This window comes from Onychomys torridus, chromosome 14 (genome assembly GCF_903995425.1).
Source record: "Onychomys torridus chromosome 14, mOncTor1.1, whole genome shotgun sequence".
In the NCBI taxonomy this organism is placed as follows: domain Eukaryota; kingdom Metazoa; phylum Chordata; class Mammalia; order Rodentia; family Cricetidae; genus Onychomys; species Onychomys torridus.
In genome coordinates, this window is record NC_050456.1 from 80621126 (window position 1) to 80629995 (window position 8870).

The window sequence follows — 8870 nt, forward strand, 5'->3', positions numbered from 1 at the left end:
AGGACACAGAGACTCTGAAACAGGGAGAGACATTGAAAGAGATAATGAAGGGCAGGGACGTAGATAGTGAGAGAGACAGAGATGTAGCGGAGAGGACGGAGACAGGGAAGACAGAGGTGGGGCCAGAGGATCACAGATACTGAAGGAATATCTAGCCACACCACCCTAAACATACTCCATCTTGCCTGGTCTCAGAAGCTCAGAAAGTTAGGCCTGGCTAGTACTTAAGTGAGAGGTACTGTCTTGATGACTAATTTGTGATCCTTGGCACTTAGCCCTGGTTCTGATCACTGGAAGAGCTTCTAATCATCATGTCCTTTTCTAATCATTGAGTCCCGGTGAGCAGCCCACTTGGTCCTGGCTGTAGTCACTAAGTATTGCCACTGAGCGCTGAGTTCTGGTTCTAGTCCTGGTCACCAGTTTCTAGTCTTAGCTACTGGATTTTGGCTGTGGTCTCTGGGCCCTGGTTTAAGTTACTGGCCCTGGTCCTGATTGCTAACCCTTGATTCTTATCACTTAATCCTGGCCCTGATAACTGAGTACTGGTCCTTGATGACTGCTCCCTGGTCTTGATCACTGAGGCCTGGTTTTCATCATTGAGCATTAGTCCTAATCACTGAGTTATTGTCATGATCACTGAGCCCTACTCAAGGTCACTGAACCCTACTCAAGATCACTGAGCCCTACTCAAGATCACTGAGCTCTTGTCCTAATCACTAAGCCCTGGTCCTCCTCACTGAGCCCTGGTCCTTATCACTGAGCCCTGGTCCTCATCACTGAGCCCTCCTCCTCAGCACTGAATCCTGATCCTCATCACTGAGTCCTGGCCCTCATCACTGAATCCTAGTCCTTATCACTCAGCCTTGGTCCTTATCACTGAGCTCTGAACATCTTCGCTGAGTCCTGATCCTCTTCACTGAATCCTGGTCCTCTTCACTGAATCCTGGTCCTCATCACTTAGCTCTGGTTCTCATCACTGAGTTATGGTCCTCATCACTGAGCCCTGGTCCTCATCATTCAGCTTTGGTTATCATCACTGAATCCTGATCCTCATCATTGATCGTGGTCCTCATCACTGAGTCCTGGTCCTCATCACTGAGCTTCAGTCATAGGAAATTCACTGGGGTTCTAATTACTGAGCCCTGGTCCACATGACTAAGCCCTGGTTCTGATCACTAATCCCTACTCTTCATCACTAAGCCTTGGTCCTTGTCCCTGAACTCTGGCCCTGAGACATGTGATTTAGTTCTGATCCATAAGACCCAGGTTCTAATTACTAGTTGTGGTCACTGGTTTCTGGTGGTGGTCATTTGACCCTGGACACCATCACTGAGTTCTGTGCAAGGACACGGGTCCTCATCACTGAGTCCTGATCCTGACCATTGAGCACTGGTCTTACCTACTGAATTCAAGTTTTGACCACTAAATACTGGGCTTTGTCATGTATCCATGGTTCTCTTCACTGAGCTCTGGGTCAGTGCAGTGTGCCAGGTCTGATCACTGGGTTTCTAGTCCTAGAACTAGGTTTTGGTTATGAATCCTGGATCTTGATCCCAGTAAGTAGGTCTTGGTCCAGATCATTTGCCACTGGGGCTTGGTAAACATCACTGAATTCTGGTCTTGGACACTGGGACAAGGTACTAATAACTAGGTCCTGGTACTGATCAATGGGCCCTGACTTAGGCAGTGGGCCCGGGTCCACGACACTGACGTCCTAAGCTTGGATGCTAGCCCAGCATTCTGCCTACCAACACTTGTCCTACAGCTGGGTCCTCATCTCACCCACTTTTGTCTGAGGCCCAAGGCTACAGTGGCATTTTACAAGAAGTCCCTTTTCTACTAAGTCCCATCCTCATTAGGAAGATCCCTGCAGCTTCAGAGGAAAGATTCCAGAGTCCCCTCAACACTGCCCATACACTGGGCTGCAAGGGAGACAGTGAGTCCTTTGCTCATCTGTCTTTCCCAGGCTCAGAAGACATAGATGGGAGCAAAGCAAGCCCAGGCCAGATGAGCTGGAACCAATGGTCTGGGGTCTCAAGATCTGGGGTCAGCACTGTGCAGGATGTTTACAGTACAGGTGTGGGGCAGGGCAGGGATGGTCATGTTTGTAAGTTTTGTTTTTCTTTCTTCTGAAGTCTCTGATGTCTATCACCTGCTGAAACACTCAAAATAGCCCTGAGAGCTGAGGCTAGCTGAGTCATCATGAGCCCAGCTCAGCCCAGGTGCCCCAAACCAGAGCTACTGTTCTGAGAATCACACTCCACACTAGACCTGGCCAGGTGGCTTTGAGGCCAGGGGTCTGGATGAGGGGTTGCAGCCAGGGGAGCCCTGCTAGGGACAGAGGATGCCCCAGCCCCCATCACTCAGGCCAGCCAGGGACATCTACAGTCAGGCCTCAGTGAAGCCATGTTCTACCAGGATGAGAACAAGTTCAATTAAGACCAACTATGGTCTGCCAAGGGTCACACACAGAGTCAAGCAGAGTCAGCCAAGGTCAACCAAGACCAGCCTGAGGTCACCAGAATCACCTGAGGCCACATGCTAATCTGTCAGACAGAATTGTCAGGAGAGCAGGTCCTAGGAGATGCAGAATGGAGAGTGCTCACCCTGCCAGGCAGACATGTCCCTCAGTGTGTGTACCCTCCCTGAGTGTCTCCCAGACTACAGTTGGTCCTAGACTATGGGGACATTTCCCAGGACTCCTGATAAGCATGAGGAAGGCTCCAAAGATGACAGGAAATTGTCTGCAGGACTAGATTTCAAACTCTATTAGAGGCATGCCAGAGACCCCAGGGAGACTCTGTGTAGGGTTAAGCTGTAGGATCAAAGCTGAACAGAGCCTCAGGGTAGAGTCAAGCACAGGAGCAATCTGTAGGACCCTGGAGGGCATGCAGGCAATGGACATGATGGAGGCCAGACAGACTAATGAGTGGACAGTTAGATGTGATACAGTGGACCGTATCATCAGTGGGGACTGAGTCAAACAAAAGCCTCTGGGACACTCTAGACTTCTCTGTCTCTGGATCTCTTGATGTATACACTAGGGGATCAGGTGACAGGTTGGGGGGGCCATTGCCATCACCATGTGAGATGTCCTCCTCTTCACGGGGTTCCGTGAGGGGTGCTGCAGCTTTCCTTAGGGGTGTGTAAGACTGATTCTCAGGCCTGGTTCCATGATTTTAATGATCCCATGTGTCCCACAGTCTCAATTATCTTTGATAAAATTATAGATTGGCAGGTCTTTAGGGATAAATTAGGCACTGCCTGATGGAAGGTGAAGGGCAGGAGGAGATTTTTACATATCCAACAAGCTGTGTTGTCAACCACCATCTTCAAAATGGAGTCAAAAGCCAGTTAGCAAGATGAAATCTCTCAGGGTAAGGTACACTCTAAAAAGCCATGGTTTCACACAATGTGGAATGATTGAAAGCAGGGCAGAGCTTGGTATTAACACAGAGATAATGTAAGAGACAGAGAGGAGACCAGGGGACACTGAAATACAGAGGAGGAGGCAGCACAGACACATGGATGGAGATGAGACAAGAGGAAAAGACAGACACACAGACTAGAGGGAAAGAGACAGGGGCAGGGAGAGACAGAGAGATGCAGAAGAGAGAGACAGACATAGGGAAGGGAAAGGAAGAAGAGACAGACAGAGGGACAGAGGCACAGCAGTGGGACCCACCCAGCACTCAAATGAAGACCCTGCCTCACAAACTGTCAGATGGAGGCCAAGCACCCACAGAGCCATGCAGGAGTACTCCTCAGACACACACCAAAAGCACTCACACCCAGTCCACGCAGACACAGACCCAGCACCTGCCTGCCTGTGCCAAACATCAGACCCATCTACCCACTCCCTCTCCTCCAGGCCTGTATGCTCAGAGTGGCACAGTGAAGGGAGATCATCCAGGACACGTCTTATGGGGCTTAGTTAACAGCCTGAGCATCCGAGTCCACAGGCACTGCCACTTCTGGCCCTGTACTCCATGGCATGCTTCAGAGGGGATCTTCTGAGACTGGGAACATAAGCTGTGGTCAGGATGGTCTAAGGGATAGGCTCCCATCAGGATTTGTCCAGAAGAGACCCAAACACAAGGGGTGCAGACAATGGTGGGCAAGATCAGCTGGCAGCTGAGAGATCCCTGGCCAGTCCTGATCAGACACAGGGAAACTGTGGCAGAGGGCCATGTCAGCTGTGGGGCCTGGCCACTCTTCTCGACCCGAGGTCACAGGCACCTGCCCAGCCCTAGGCAATGCCTGCAGGAAAAGTCTAAACAGACCACTGAGACTCCAGCCTCTGGGGACAGGAGGAGAGGATAAAGATGGAGAGCTCCGTCTCCACGGCCTGAGATCCCACTCAAGGAATAGTTCACCCAGCCAGTGAGCAGGGTGTAGCCCTAGGACACAGAGAAAACAGGACCGGAGGCATGGAAGGCTGGAGTATGTGGTTAGGGAGTCCTGCTTTGGCTCCTCCTGCCCTCTCCAGGAGCATCAGGCTGGGCAGGGACACAGGACAGTGTAAGACAGTGAGACAGGGCTATGAAAGAGCCTTTGGGACCACATGGTGTGAGCCTGGACTGTGCTCTGACTGAGCCTGGGTATGTGGCAGCTTTCTCATGGAGAAGACACCGAGAGTCTAGGACAGGAGAAAGGACATCAGGGCTGAGGGGATGGCAGGGGGCAGGGTTTGAGGAGTGGAGGGCTTTGCCCCCATTTGTTGAGGTATTTGGACATGTATTCATGGACACAGGCCTAAGAACCAGGCCTGGCTCTCCCCGGACATCAGTCAGTGTCCCGTGTGTGTGTGTGTGTGTGTGTGTGTGTGTGTGTGTGTGTGTGTGTTTCTGTGTGTCTCCCAGCACCTCATCTCCTGGGCATCACACACACATTTGAAAGGCTCCTGCTGTGGGGTGGGGGACCAGGATTGGGCCTGAGACCCTGGGTGTCTGAGCATGTGCAGAATTGAGAGTGCTCAGACTGCAGGTGGGGACAAGCTCTGCAGTGTGATGGGACAGGCTGAGACAGGTACCAAAGCCACTAGTCCCTCCATAGTCTCAACCCATACATTTCTCTGGGTGAGACCACGGATGTCTCTCATGTCTCCAAGGACTGGGATAGTACCCCCAATTCTCTGAAAGCTAGTCAGCAGCAAAGAGTTCCTGGCCAGTCAGATGGAATGTTCTAAACTCTGCACCCAAACTAAGTAGATCTTCAGCAATCAGCAATAATCTAGCTATGGTGGACAACCAGGTACAAGCAGGAGCCTGCTTCACTTTGGATCCTCAGGGTTCTCCCTGACAAATAACCTGTAGGCAGGAAGGTTTCATTTAATAACCCACGGCTTTCTTCTTCTTTTTCTCTTTCTCCCTCTCCCTCCCTCCTCCCCTCTTTTTGAGACAGGACTCCCTGTGTAGAACTGGCTGTTCCTAAACTCATTTTATACACTAGGCTAGCTTTGAACTTAAGTAGATCCTCCTGCCTCTGCTTCCTGAGTACTAGAACTAAAAGTTTGTCTCACCATAGACAAACTAACTCTTTATTGACAGCAACATTGTGCCCCAGGCATAGAATTAGTTAAAATTCCATTATAAGTATTAGCTAGCTACATGGTAGTGAATTCCCATAAGGCTTCTTCAGGGACACCGCTGCCCAGCTTTGGCTAGCCCAAGCTTTACCCTCTCCTCTCCAAAGTCCTCCCACACCCCACAACCCACTTAAATCCTTACACTGAAATGCCCTTGTTCTACTACCCCTCAAACTAGGTTGTTCCCTGTGCTGAAGGTTTGTAGGTGTGAGGACAGCTATCTGTGTACCCTTCACTTTGGTTAAGCCTCCTGACACCCAGCACTTCCCATCCCCACACCTCTTCATGCTTGATTTAGGCCCTGTCCTGTCATGTGTGTTTATCTTTCTCTTCTGTCTCAAGAGCTGGCCAGTGACACAGACACCTTTAATCTGTTTTTAATCTGTTTTTGCTGTGGAAAGTTTTAATTTCTCCTTGCATTTAATAGTTTTCTGGGTACAATACTCTGGGTTTAGAGTTGGAATTCAGAATTCAGAATATGTCTTTCCAGGCATCTGGCCTAGACAGTTTCTATTGAGGGGCTGGAGGGATGGCTCAGTAGTTGAGAGCACTTGTTGATCTTGCAGAGGACTTGGCTTTGATTCCTTGTACCCACGTGGCAGGTAACAACCACATGTAGCTCCAGTTCCAGAGGATTCTATGCATTTCTCTGGCAGCCTTCTGGAATAGTCAGCATAGGGGGACCCTGATGCTGCAGAATGAGGAGTGTATGTCCGGGCCAGGCAGTGCTCCAGAGGCAGCCAGGACCCCACTACACATGCCCTCCCTTTGTTCCCCAGATGAAAGTGGTTCCAGACCATGGGAGACAGTCCTCTGGACGAAGAGTAGGTTCTGGTCTCACACCTGATGGAACTCAGGTCTAGGAAGGAAGAGTGAACGAGAAAGGGACTAAATGAAAAGGTGACATAGAGACACTGAGAGAGACAGAGACACTGAGAGAGACAGATACACTGAGAGAGACAGAGACACTGAGAGACAGAGACACTGAGAGAGACAGATACACTGAGAGAGACAGAGACATTGAGAGACAGAGACACTGAGCCACGGAAAGACATAGAGAGACACTTAGGGACAGAGATGAGGTGAGGGGAGACACTGACATATTAGAAATGGAGAAAGACAGAGACTGAAAGAGATGCAGAGACAGAGAGACAACAGAGACATTGGTACTGAGAAACAGAGATGGGAACAATGAGGTACAGGATAAGAGACAGGGGACCAAGGGACCTTAAGATATGGAGAGATACCAGTGTGTGTGAACAAAGAGTCACAGAGACCCAGACAGAGACACTGGGAGAGATGAGAACAAGGAGACAGAGACACTGAGACATAAAGATAGAAGGATGTGCAGAGAAGAAATGGGGACCAGGGGACACAGAGATAGAGACTTTGACACAGATGCAGTGATGGAGATGAGGACAGACAACAGGAAAGGACAGACACAGAGACTAGAGGGAAAAGAGACAGGGACAGGGAGAGACAGAGAGACAGATATACAGAAAGGAGAGGCAAGAAGGGACAGACAGACACAGACAGAAAGAGGCACAGCAGTGGGTCCCACCCAACACTCAAATGAAGGCCCTGGCTCACACGTTTTGGATGAAGGCCAAGCACACACAGAGCCATGCATGAGCACTCTTCAGACACACACCCAGAGCATTCACACCCAGTCTATGCAGACACAGACCCAGCACCTGCCTGCCTGTGCCAAACCTCACACCCATCTACCCACTCCCTCTCCTCCAGGCCCGTGTGCTCAGTGTGGCACGGTGAAGGGAGATCACCCTGGTCACCTCCCGTGGGACTTAGTGAATCTCTGGATCCATAGTCTCCAGCACTTGCTGGCCCTGTGCCTCATGTCTTGTTCCAGGAAAAGATGTGAGAGAGCAGGGCACATGGCCTCTGCTTGGTCTGGTCCAGTGAACAGGCTTTACCAGGTCCTGGTGAGGTAAGGCCCAATAAGAAGGAGTGCAGAAGCTGATGGGCAGAGGTCCGCTGAGAGAGTGCTGGACAGTTTTGTTCAGAAACAGGGATGGCTGCCCCAGGCTACTACACAACCCAGGGTCTGCCTCCCACCCTCCTCAAGGCTGCTGTCGCACAGCCAACCCTCCACCAAGTTCCCAGTAATTTACTGTAGCAGGGTATGCCCTCGGATATCAGGGAGACACACAGAGATACATAGACTCTAGAAGGGGCTGGTCAGAGATGTATGATCTCCAGGGACTGGAGAGGAAAGAGATGCATGAGAGGGCCTCACCCTGTGACACTGGGATCCCGGCCCTCAGGACCACTATAAGTAGCACATGCAGAAGGATATGGCCCCAGGATACTGATGGGCACCAGGAGGTCACAGGGATAGAGGCCTGGAGGGCTAGAGTACGGGGGAGGGGTCCTGCTTGGGGTCCTCCTGCCCTCATCCAGGAGCCACCGGCTGGACTGGGGCACAGGACAGGGTAAGGCAGTGGGATGAAAGAGCCTTGGGGAACACATGGCGTGCGCCTGGGCTGTGCCCTGCCTGAGCCTGGTATGTGGCAGCTGCCTCCTGGAGGACACACTGGGAGTCCAGGCAGGGGAAAGGGTGATCAGGGCTGAGGGGTACACGGCCTGAGGAGTGGGGGCTTCACCCCCGTTTGTCAAGGTATTTGGACATGCACATCATGGACACAGGTCTAAGATCCAGGCCTGGGTCCCACTGCCCTCATACTGTGTCTCACCACCCCCCATTGGCCTCTCTCTCTAGAAGAGCCATCTGATAGCTAGTGCTGTGGGGTGGGGGTCCAGGATTGGGCCTGGGACCCTGGGTGTCCGAGCATGTGCAGTATAGAGAGTTCCTCCATGATGGGACAGGCTGAGGCAGGACCTGAGGCCCTTTGTCCGTCCATAGGACAAGTCCACACTGGCCTTGCCCATGGTCCCAGCAGGGGCCACACATCCAGTGTCAGCTGAATCACTACCACGAACTGCTGGAAGACAAGGGCCTCTGCAGGCTACATGCAATCATTGTCACTCTCAGTGACTTCTCCCAGCTCACATAGGCCCTGTCCCAACCCCCCACTGTCCCCGGTTGGCAACCATGCCGGGCACAGAGGGTAGAGGATGCGGTTGCCCCACAGACTGACACACCCAATACTCTTGAGCTTTTTACACACGTGTGTACAAGCATGGTCACACTCTCTGCAGTGCTTCCTCTGTCCGGGGCCAGAAGGCTCCTTCTTGGGGGCTCACAGTCACTTTTAGCCTCTCCCTCAGACCAGAGCCCTGTAGACCCATCTTCTTTGTGGAG